Raw genomic sequence first — 12439 nt, 5'->3', positions numbered from 1 at the left:
TACCTCCTCGTGGTATAAGCCGGAATACGAGCAACCTTAGCGGAGATCAGTTCATCAATGCCGGTGGAAACTAAGGTAGTATACCGACAGCGAAGGAGGCACACATGCGAACGCTGGGTGTAGCAACGAGGAATAGCCATGTTTGCCTTGAGCGTATGTTCCCAGGTCAAAAGCGGCCCTTGATTGACGATTTCTCAACCTGCTAGGTACCTAAATCTAATGATAATACGAACAATCAAAGAAATTCGGCTCGGAACATTTAGTATGGACAAAGGTGATAAAATAATGATGGAGTGGATCCTTGGTACCTGGAACTGCGTTCTTACTTAAGTGGCTTGCCGTCCTAGGACAAAGTCTGTTGAACAAGGTTTCTCCAGTTGAGTCGGTTGTACGCTACCGCACTTCAATTCCGCTGACAGGCGTCCCAAGGAACAATTTTTGCTTATTAAACGTTTCACCGATAGCTTTTATTCTGCTGTATAGCTGTATAGCTGTATAGCTGCTTTTAAAGTATATCTAAACACCTCTGTTCAATGCTTATACAGTTGGTTTTGGAGAATTTAAACAGCACCGTGCTGAATATGGACGTGGAAGATGCGTTTGTATGACTGTTAATCAACGTATAGTAAAACGTTTATTCAGTACGCATAGAGAAGTTTATTAAACTGCTGCTAATGACACTGAAGCTACGTTTATTACACAGCAGTTCAATATTTAGACAAGCAAAAAGAATAAAATATGCAGGAAAGTACCTACTGTTATTTTATTTTGCGGGTTTCGTTATTTTCATGTTCACTTTTGTATTCGTATTTTTATAATTTAATGAGAGACTTAGTAGGAAATCGTTGGTTGATTGGTTCAGTTAGTTAGCAGTGATATTATTAGTTAGCAGCAGCAGTGATTAGTTAACAGTAGAAGTGGTTCGTGGCAGTACCGCAGAGGAATAGTACTTTTGTCACCCCGTCATTAGTTTACGCAGATAGTACTGCTTCATGAGCTAATCGCTACGTATATTTGTCATCGGATCGGATTTAGTTTTTTTCATTTAAAAAACAAAAAGCAGCAGTGGATGGCACGAGCAGAAGTGGGGTTTTTGCGCACCGGCAGCGGAAGCTGGTCACGCGATTACGGTACGGCGCTACCAGCAGTGGTGGTATCGCCACTATGCCACCCGACCATAACAATTCTGGCGGCTTTAGCCCGACGCAATTCATCTCGCTGAGCAAAATCTATTGTGAGTAACTCGCAAAGCGTCAAGCAGAGCTGGTTGCCTTGGACGAGGGATAACGACACGCCGAGGGAGAAGATACATACCGTCCAGACAACAACAAATAAAAGGATTGCCACGACCAGCAAAGTAGACTTGTCTCTGCTAAAAGTGGTAATGCAAATTTTTTCTATTCTTAATCTGTAAAAAAAAGAAATAAAGTGTACCTAATATAAATTTATTTATATAAATTATAAAGTGTAAAGTATAAAGTGTCATTCAAGTTATTGGTGTTATTGGCTGCCATCAAGCACACCTGCTCTTGGTGGTGCTACTGATACGTTTGTACGACGATTAATCGACACATATTTCACACTTGCTCTCAACAATGCAGCAGATACGTTTGCGCAACTTTCATTCGACCCTTATTCCATCACTATTCCACAGTTGCTCTCAGCAATGCTGCTGATTCGTTTGCGCAACATTTATTCCACTTTTATTCTGCACGTGCTGTCAGCAATGCTGCTGATACGTTTGCGCCACGTTTATTCCATCCTTATTCCACTACTATTCCACACGTGCTGTCTGTAATACTGCTGATACGTTTGCACAATGCTTATTCCACTCTTATTCCACTTTTTATCCACAATTGCTCTTAGCTGATACGGTAGCTTTTAAACGACCGGTATTCCACACCTGCTCTTAGCTGTGCTGCTGATACGTTTGCACAATGCCTATTCGACTCTCGTTCCACACTTAAATAACAACATGTAGATGTTGATTAGAAGCTAGGAAAAATGTGGGATATAACGTTTAAACACCACGTACTTCAGCAAATTCGCTTATTCAGCACCGGATGCTACCACGCAACTCTTATTCCACACCTGCTCATTTAACTGCTGCCGTTTTGCTCCTTGGGGTGCCATTTCCTCACTCATTGTGCAAAAAGTGCAACTTTTTTTTATTCAACACAATGAGCAGAATTGCTGCCACAAATGAGAAATCACCGTCACCTCACCTTACTGGTCCCATTTGATTTGTACAGTCACCCAGGTGAGTGGAGTCACCTAGGTGACTCTGAAAATCGCAAATTGTGCTCTCACCAAAAAAATTTAGCTGAGGTGACTGTGAGAATAGGGCCCTAAGCAAACTGTAGTTTCTCATTGTGCGAAAAATGAGAAACATCCGAAATCGCTCGTACTGCAGTGGCTACGTGTAAAAGTGAAACAAAAAGATCCGCGTTAGAAGCAACTGCATGGGAATTCCAATGTTGCCATATCTATCATCCACTATCGTCACATTTTTTGCACTGTTGTCGCTGCGAGAAGTCAATAAAATTTTTTTTATGTCCATAGCCTGGTAAACGGCTGAATAATGCGTACCGTCGGTACCTTGTGTGCCTGTAGGTATAAAACACACCTTACGGTAGTTCATAGCCTCTTATTCAGCAACTCCTATCTCTAGCTCCACGTCGTGCCAGCCGAGATACGAGCAACTATGGTGAAGATCGGGTAACCAACCCCGGTGGAAGCCAAGGTCGTATGTCGACAGGAAAGGAGGGCTCTTTCGAGATTCGTTGGCTCTCCGGCGAAACAGGGGGTTGATGTAGCAGGCTTTGCCGCCACCACGAAAAATACTAAAGCACGGAACGAAGAACAAGCAAATTCTTACTGGAACAATCGGAATAGACGCACGCGACGAAAAAGTGCTATGGATTGGAAACTCGGGACGCCGAACTGGCGAATTGGGGGGTGCTGGAAGTTGCTGGAGGATGCTGGAAGAGCTCAACGGTACGTACGTTCAGAGATGGATAAACCTTTTACCAGAGCTACCGCAACACACACGAGCTGAGTACAGCTTTCATAGTGACTGGCGAGATGCGGAAACGGGTGATTGGGTGGTGGGCAATCAATCCTCGAATGAACAGGTTGATCAAGGGCCGATTCTTCAATATAAGCATCATCAACGTGCACAGCCCTCACTTCAGAAGTACCGATGACGACAAAGATGAATTCTACACTCAGTTGGAGAGTGAATACGACCACTGCCCAAAACATGATATCAAGATCGACATCAGGGATTTTAATGCTCAGGTCGGTCAGGAGGAGAAATACTAATCGGTAATTGGAAGGTTCAGTGCACACCAGCGGACCAATGAAATGGGCCTAAGACTTATCGTCTTTGCCGCCTGCAAGAACATAGCCGTACGTAGTACCTTTTTCCAGCACAGAATCCACTACAAGTACACCAGGAGGTCACCAAATCAGGCAGAATCACAGATCGACCACGTTTTGATCGACAGTCGGCACTTCTCAGACATTATCGACGTCAGATCCTATCGAAGCACTAACGTTGATTCGGACCACTACCTAGTGATGGTTAAGATGCGCCCAAAACTCTCCGCTGTGAACAACATTCGGTACCGACGCCAGCCTCGGTTAGATCTCGTGCGGCTGACGCAGCCAGACGTCGCTGCAAACTACGCGCATTCACTCGTAGCTGCGCTGCCGGAAGAGGACGAGCTGGACGAAGCCCCTCTCGAGGACTGTTGGAACACCATCAAAACAGCCATAAGCAGTGTAGCGGAGAGCTCCATCGGGCATGTGACCCGGAATCAGCGTAACGATTGGTTTGACGATGAATATAGAAGGGTGATGGATGACGAGAACGCTGCGCGGGCGGCCAAGATGCGCAGTGCCACACGTCAAAACCTGGAAAGACACAAACAGAAGAAAATGCAGCGAAACCAAATCTTTCGGGAGAAAAAGCGCTACCTGGACGAGAAGGAATATGCAGAGTTGAAGCGGCTGCATTGTTCTCAGGAAACGCGAAAGTTTTACCAGAGCGGATCCCGCAAAGGCTTCGTGCCGGTAGCCGGAATGTTTCGGGATAAGACTGACGAATATTCTGACGGACGATCGTGAGGTGCCCGATAGGTGGAAGCAGCACTTCGACGAACACCTAAATGGTGCTCAGGCGGAGAACCATGACGGCGGGGAAAGCAATTTCGACGGTGCAACAAACGGGGAAGAGGTGCCAGCCCCAACGATAGGCGAAGTTAAGGAGGCCATCATGCAGCTAGAGAACCACAAGTCAGCGTGGAAAGATGGCATCGGAGCGGAGCTTATTAAAATGGGACCAGAAAAGCTGGCCGTTTGTCTACACCGACTAATTGTTAGAATTTGCGATACGGAACAGCTACCGGAGGAGTGGAAAGATGGGGTTACCTGCCCGATCTATAAAAAGGATGACAAGTTGGACTATGAGAACTATCGAGCGATCGCCGTTCTCAATGCCGCCTATAAAGTGCTGTCCCAAATCATTTTCCGCCGACTATCACCAATTGCGATCAGATTTGTGGGAACTTATCAAGTCTGCTTCGTCGAAGGTCGGTCTACAACGGATCAAATATTTACACTGCGGCAAATCCTCCAAAAGGTCCGTGAATACAGAGGTCCCATGCATCATTTGTTCATTGACTTCAAAGCCGCATATGATACCACCGACCGGAAAGAGCTATGGAAAATCATGGACGACAACAGCTTCCCCAGGAAGCTCATCAAACTGATTAAAGCTACGATGGATGGTACACAGTGCTGTGTTCGGATTTCGGGTGAATTATCAAGTTCATTCGAATCACACAGAGGGCTTCGTCAAGGTGATGGTCTTTCATGCCTGCTGTTCAACATAGCGCTACAAGGTGTTATGAACCGAGCGGATATCAACACGCGGGGCGCGATATTCAACAAATCTAGTCAATTCGTCTGATTTGCCGATGATATGGATATTATCGGCAGAACATCTGTGGCGGTGACTGATCAGTACACCAGACTAAAGCGCGAAGCAGAAAAGATTGGATTAAAGGTAAATACGTCTAAAACAAAGGCCATGTTGGTCAGCGGAACCGAGGCCGAATGACGCCGCTTGGGCAGCAGTATATTGATCGACGGCGATGAATTTGAGGTAGTCGACGAATTTGTCTACCTTGGCTCACTGGTAACGGCGGACAATGATACCAGCCGTGAGATTCGGAGGCGCATTATCAACGGAAGTCGTGCTTACTATGGGCTCCACAAGCAATTGCGGACGAGCAGACTAAGTCCCCGTACAAAGTGCACCCTATACAAGACGCTTATTAGACCGGTTGTTCTCTACGGGCATGAAACATGGACAATGCTCGAGGAGGACTTGCGAGTGCTCGGAGTTTTCGAACGACGAGTGCTAAGAACGATCATCGGCGACGTACAGGAGAACGGAGTATGGAGGCGGAGGATGAACCATGAACTCGCACAGCTCTATGGCGAACCCAGTATCCAGAAGGTGGCTAAGGCTGGACGGATACGATGGGCTGTGCATGTTGTAAGATCTGGCGGAGAGTACTCGGTGTCCGAAGAATTGGAGAGCGGTAGCCCTTAACCGAGTTACATGGATAAATTTTGTTCAACAGGCTTTGTCTTAGGACGGCAAGCCACCTAAGTAAGTAAATAAGTATGTCCATATCATGAGCATCCAAAAAGTGTATGAATATTTTGTCCTCAATGAGTAGAACAATATGCAGGTTGCTGAGCAAGCGCTTTTTGACCGCGGAAGGAAAGTTAAAACAAAACGGAGCAGAATAAATCTCGACTGTACTCACGAATTTCACATGCAGGTGATCTTAAAATATACTTTCGGGTCCGCTCGACTGACGACTGCTCAGCAATCACCGCTTTTCGTTGGGCTATGAGCTCGAAGGCATAGTATTTAGACGTGATTCGCGGATCAAAGAATTAGGTATTATTTTAGATTCCAAGTTAACGTACCTACAAGCATCATATCTCGTATGTTGTCGCTAAAGCTCCAAGGTTCTTATTCTTTATCTTTAGGATCGCGAAATATTTCTCTGGCATATACTGCCTCAAATCGCTATACTGCGGTCAATTCTGGAATACTGTTCTTCTGTTTGGAATCCTAACTACTACAACAGCGTAGAAAGAATCGAGTCCGTTCAGCGTCGCCTTCTTAGATTCGATTTGCGAAAGCTGCCGTGGAGAAACCCCTTCCGTCTTCCCTGCTATGAAAGTCGCTGTCAACTGATCGATCTAGAACAGTGATAGCCAAACTGCGGCTCTCAAATATGATCCTTGCGGCCCGTGGACAGATTTGATGGATGGTGGACGAGAACTATTGGTTAAATTTATTAATTTCAGACGTCATTCCGGACCGCGGATCTAACGTGTTACTGCAAATCAAATTTTAAACTCTGACAAAAATCTTCCAGATATGTCGGGAGTACAACGTGGCCACGCATCATATTTCGATGGATTTCAGGGCATATTATACAGTCAAAGGCAAATAATGGACGAGAACGGTTTTTCGGACATACTGAGTCGTCCAATGAAAGCTACCCAGGGGAGTGATGTACTACGTGCGTGTTTTGGGGGCCCTCTCGAGTCCCTTCGAACCGCTCAGAGGGTTGCGGTAAGGGAATAGACTGTTCTAGTTATATGTTATTCAACATTGTTTTTCAAGGCGTTATCGTGCGAGCAGGCAGTAAAACAAGAGGAACGATTTCGGCAAAAATAGTCAACTCCTAGCCTTCCCAGACGACTTCGACACCTTGGGATGGCGTAGGCAATCCACGCCAAACTAAAAATGGAGGCTAGGATATGGTAGATAGGGGCTCCAGTGAAAGCGATATTTGGCTCCACTCACAGTGACCATTGACGGTGAATTGGAAGAGTGGTTGATGAGTTCAAATCACAACAATCAAACCAGACAAATACAATTTGATTTGAGACTGTAACTTTAGTTAAAGACATATATGTGCACTTGTCGCATTTGAACGAAAGGTGTTGCGGACTATTTCTGGCGGAGTACAAAGCGCAGGCGTATAAACCACGAGCTGCAGGCACTACTTGGAGAGATTTCCATCGTACACCCAAAAATTTGAGAGGCTACGGTGGGCTGACCACGTCGCAGGGATGCCGGACTACTGTGCATTGAAATTTGTTCTCTTCGTGAACCCCACCAGAACCAGGAATAGAGGGGCTCGGCCAGATTGAAACCGACTTACGTGTGTCGAGACACTCAACGAGTAGGAACTAGCCCAGCACTGAGTTAGTAGAAAGGAATTCTTGATACAGCAACGCAAGAGTCTGTGTGGGTAGCCGCAAGGTTACCGAGCCTGCTTTGACAAGCGAATGGTCGTGGGTTCGAATCTTAGTAGAATCAGGCCATGCGATGTCAAAGTGACTTTAGCATGGGTTTATTCTCAGGCCCGTCCTTCATGCTGAATTCTTTATTATCCCGATAAGGCCAATTGACTGCAAAAAGGACTATTATAGTTATGCACTGGTTAGCTACGCCAGGGTTGGCTATAATTGGGTATTTTAATTTTCCCAAAAAAGTTGCTTTTTTTACCTCATTTCATAGCCCGTCGTTTTCTGAATCTAACAGTTCTTTTTTTATTTCAATTAAGTGAATATTTGATGAAAAAATTAATAAAAATCAAAAATAGAATGATTTGCTGTTTGACAGATATCAACCAAGCCGATTGATTGAAATGATGTCAGAAGTTCTCTTCCTCTCTTCTATCTTTCTGATAGAGCTTTTCATTATAACCGAGCTTTTGACAGCTCCCATATGAAACCTGTATCGGCTGATGACCATAGTTTATCTATCCACTGTGTTGTCTAAGGCGAGCTGAGAAGACAAATGGTTTACTTATAAGCTATCGTCTTATCCCAAAAAAAAATTTTAAATGAAAAAAATGCTTTTTTATTACTTTCACTCATCAAATTTGAAAAAGTTTTCATGTGACTTTACAGTGACATCATATATTATCATAATATGCGAGAATTCAAATACCGCTAAAATACCCAATTGGGGACGGTGCTGTCATGTAGAACGAGGTGGATAAAGTAGAAAAATTATTGAAGGAAGGGTAACCCCAATTACACACAACACTGTAAAAAAACAACACAGTCGATCCAAATGCCACTTACACTTGAAAGTCAATAACGGTGAACATTTTAATTTCACTTGTATATCCCTACAAATTCCAAAGGGAATCCACATAATGTTCGAATGTTTTAGCACTTGCACATTTCAAGTGACTGGCTTATGACTTCGATATGCAAGGCACTAAACAAACAAATGTGTTTACACTTCATTGTAAATAATCTTCACGCGCAATTCAAATGCTATTCAGACTTGAAAATCAATGGCCGTATCCACTTCATTTTCACTCGCCCATCCATACACATTTCAAATGGAATCCACGTTATTTTCGAGTGATATACCATTAACATGCTATATGGCATATATACTATGCTAACCAAATGTCATAATTTTGATTTTTATATGTGCATCATCGAATATTGAAGTGTTTCAACATTTGGATCTGTGCTATATGTGAGTGCATATGGCATTCAAGTGTGAGCCACTTCAATTGAACGTATATGGGTGATGATGGTGCCATCGCAGATTCAAAATCCAAAATGGCTGCTGAATAGTGGCAAATCCTTTTCTATCGCTATTAGTTATTGCATTATTAGGCCGAATTTTAAGTGAAATTTGTGTCACTGGTTTAGTTTAAACTTTAGTTTAGTTTAAACAGCATTCGCCTTTTTTGTGGTTCTGTCTAGAAATTGTTTAAAATTAACAGTGTAAAATTTAAACGAGCGTTTGACGGATAGTATGCATCAGTCTAAATAAATAAAACACATCGCAAGTTTTTTTTTGCCGTGGCGGAAAGTGAAATTATTACGAGTCGTGATATTATTGGCAGGATTATGCTACCTAATAGCTCCGTGATTAAACGTCTGCGTAGCAGGAGTCTTCATTACTTTCCTGTGGATATTTTTCATCGATTAAGGCAAACATTTTTGTGTCTTTTGGGACTGAGTGTTACGTAAGTAAATAACTTCTGTGGAAGTCGCTGTGTTTAAATAACACGATGTTTCTTTTAACGCAGATTGATGACTACGATAAAATGTTGATACAGCGATCTTCGTCGTAGGTTCCCCCCTTCGCCCGAGGTTCCATTGGAGATTACGATCTCTGGAGTGATTATGTTTGATGTCAAACGCTCCGACACATAATCGCTGTATCCACTGCGGAATCGTGTAGAGTTGGTAGGGAATTTCAACTATCGTGCGATTGGCAAGGTGATGGAATCTCATTGTAAGCCCTTATTTTATGTACTATTTGTTTCCATATTGAACAAAGTTTTTGTGTTTCAGAGTGGAGATTGGCTTTAATCTGTCTTGTATGTCCTATAACTACGTCGATTATATGCCGTAGATGAATAAAATCTGCTCCAAGGTAACCAAACTTAATTGGTATCTACAATGTCATAGCATTTTTCGACCGATATGTATACCTCAGGTGGTGCGAAATGATTAATGAGTTACGATTGCGACAAATAGTGCTTTTTGCAACTGGTAAGAAAAAATTAACCTGATACGACATGAACCATGCGATATATGATATGTTTATTCTTGAATGGCTTTTATAATTCAGCGAATCGCTACTAATGCACTATAGGTAGAACTGTATAAAGTGCAAATAGCGCGATTTCGAGTATCTCGGTGTCAAACTGTTTTATTACAATACGTATTTGACAGGTACGAAGACTTCGCTGGATTTCTGTCTGTCTGCCCGTATGTTATTCCTTATATGCTCGGAAACTATTGAACCGATCAGCCTAAATTTGCAAGCAGGAGTTTCTGAGGTCAGGGAAGGTTCTTATGATAGTTGGCAATCCCTCCCCCCTAAGGGGTGACTTCCATACAAATGAATCACAAATTTCTGCATAACTAGAGAACTAATCGAGCAAATGGAGCCAAATATGGCATATGGGTGTTTTTGGTGGCAAGAATTTTTTCTATGGTGAATTGAGACCCCTCCCCTCTTTAGCAGGGGAATTTCCCTTTAAGTGGGTGGAGGAGCTTCCATACAAATGAACTACAAGTTTCCTCTTATCTCGAGAACTAATCAAGCAAATTTGGTATGTGGGAGTTTTAGGAGGCAGAAATTTTTTCTATTGTGAATTATGACCCGTCTCCCTTTAAAGAGGGGGGAGGGCTCCCATACAAATGAGAGACAAATTTCCTCATAAATCGAGATGGGATGGGAGCCCCCCTTCTTAAAAATGGCAGGGATTCTAATTCTCCAAAGTAAAAATTCCTGCCTCCAAAAACCCCCACATGCCAAATTTGGTTCCAGTTGCTTGACTAATTGTTCGAGTTATGCTGAAATTTGTTTTTCATTTGTATGGGAGCCCCCCTCCCTCTTAGTCTGGGGAGGGGTTTCTAACCATCACTAAAACCTTTACCTGGCCCCAAAAAACCTCTACATGCATATTTTCATGCCGATTGGTTCAGTAGTTTTCGATTCTATAAGGAACATACGGACAGACAGACAGAAATCCTTCTTTATAGGTATAGATAGCTAGATGATCAATTAGGCTGTGAGGTCTTCCAATTGAAACAAAGGCCATTTTAATCGGTCCTGCCATTGTTGAGAAACGTTGTCTGGTTTAAAGCGATTTTCTATGGGTAATCGACACCGCGTTGAACCCTTCAAAATTGCCTTGTGGTACTATGCTGATTCAACAAACCAGTCATCGTATGTTCGAACATCAGCTGCGAAAAGATGTTAAAGACAATAGGATTATAGCGCTAGCCCCGCAAGTGTCCTGTACCCAACAGCTGGTTGTAAAATCTGTCGAAAAGAAACAGAAATTCAAGTTTCTAAAATGTAGCACCTATGGTTTGCTCTATTTGATAACATGGTTCAATGAAGTGGTTTACAACATTTTTCAGGCATATGAAACTATATTAATATTTCACTTATCTTCTATATTTCTTTTTCATTTTTATAGCTTTTGCGAAGTATTTCGAGTATTTCGATATTCGAGCGGTGCAATGGTTGCAGCTACCAGAAACAGAAACAGCGAACAAATGATTCTCACGATGAAATGCCTAAAGGGGAAACAAAATTTTTCTCAAACCTGCCTGCCACTACCCTTGTGAAGAAGGATGTCATTCAGCAGGGACGGAAAACTAATCGCAGACGATCAAACCCACCAGCACAGTGACAGTACGAATAGTAACGGAAATGGATATCCCCAGGGTGCCGGTTCGAAATGAGATCAAACGGTCGAACAACAATGATTATAAACATAAAAATTATAACAACCACCACCATAATAGCAGTAGTCAAATTGACCCTATGGAATGGAAAACACTGGATAACTTACACTTAATTATAAAACAGGAGCTTCAGCAGCATGTATAGTTTATTCTTGAGCAGCAATTTGGCCTGAAGTATCAAAGCCAGTCGTTGTCTCGTTGTATACGAAGACGTAAAATATGTGTAACTGCCATTTTAATCTCCCTGCTAAAAGCTAATTACAAAAGGATTTAATTTTAGATTCGGCATTGGCCACGAAGCAACCCTATTGTGTCGGAAGATGATAAACGCTCGAATACCTGGTCTTAGTACTCACTGTTCATACAGATCACTCCCGGTGTGTTCTTGATTAAGGTATGGTTTGTTCCGACCGCTTTCAATGACTAATCTTTATTTTCTGTAGGCTGATGCGAAATGTAATTGCGGCCTGGGCCCTCCAATAATGTGAAGAAAGACAGCGAGCTCCATGGCTGAGCTCGAATTCTGGGCTGGACGACTGTAGGACGAATTGGTTAGAGTGCTCGTGGTGATCTCTACTGGGTGCAGCAGGTGGGATTGAATTCAAGTGACTCATTTTAATGTGAAGTAATTTTATTTTTACTTTTTTTTTGTAGGTATTGAAGGTTTACTACAACCTTAAGCCCATATCCGTTCGGAATTCGTCGGAGAGTAAAGAACCGGCACACTGCAATTCTGGCCACTAATGCACTAATGCACAGGCAATAGAACCATTGCCATGCGGTACGAATTAGTGAAATAACGATTAATAACGTCGAAGACATACATATAATAGTTTAATTTAATAAGCATAAGCATAGGACATATAATACTTTAATTTAATAATAGATATACAATAGTGATGTGTGCAGGAACTCTGGACTCAGAGGAAACATAAAATGCAAAACAAAATCAAAATATTAGAAGCTAAAAACTGACTGCAGTCGAAATATGCGCTTTTGTTTTACTAATTTTAATTTATAGTTGATTAAAATTTATGGTAACGTTAAAATTTTGATTCAAGATGTTGATTTTTACCTCAATTCGAGGCTAAAC

The sequence above is a fragment of the Sabethes cyaneus genome, chromosome 3 (genome assembly GCF_943734655.1).
Source record: "Sabethes cyaneus chromosome 3, idSabCyanKW18_F2, whole genome shotgun sequence".
NCBI classification, from domain to species: Eukaryota; Metazoa; Arthropoda; class Insecta; order Diptera; family Culicidae; genus Sabethes; species Sabethes cyaneus.
This window is presented reverse-complemented; position numbering follows the sequence as displayed.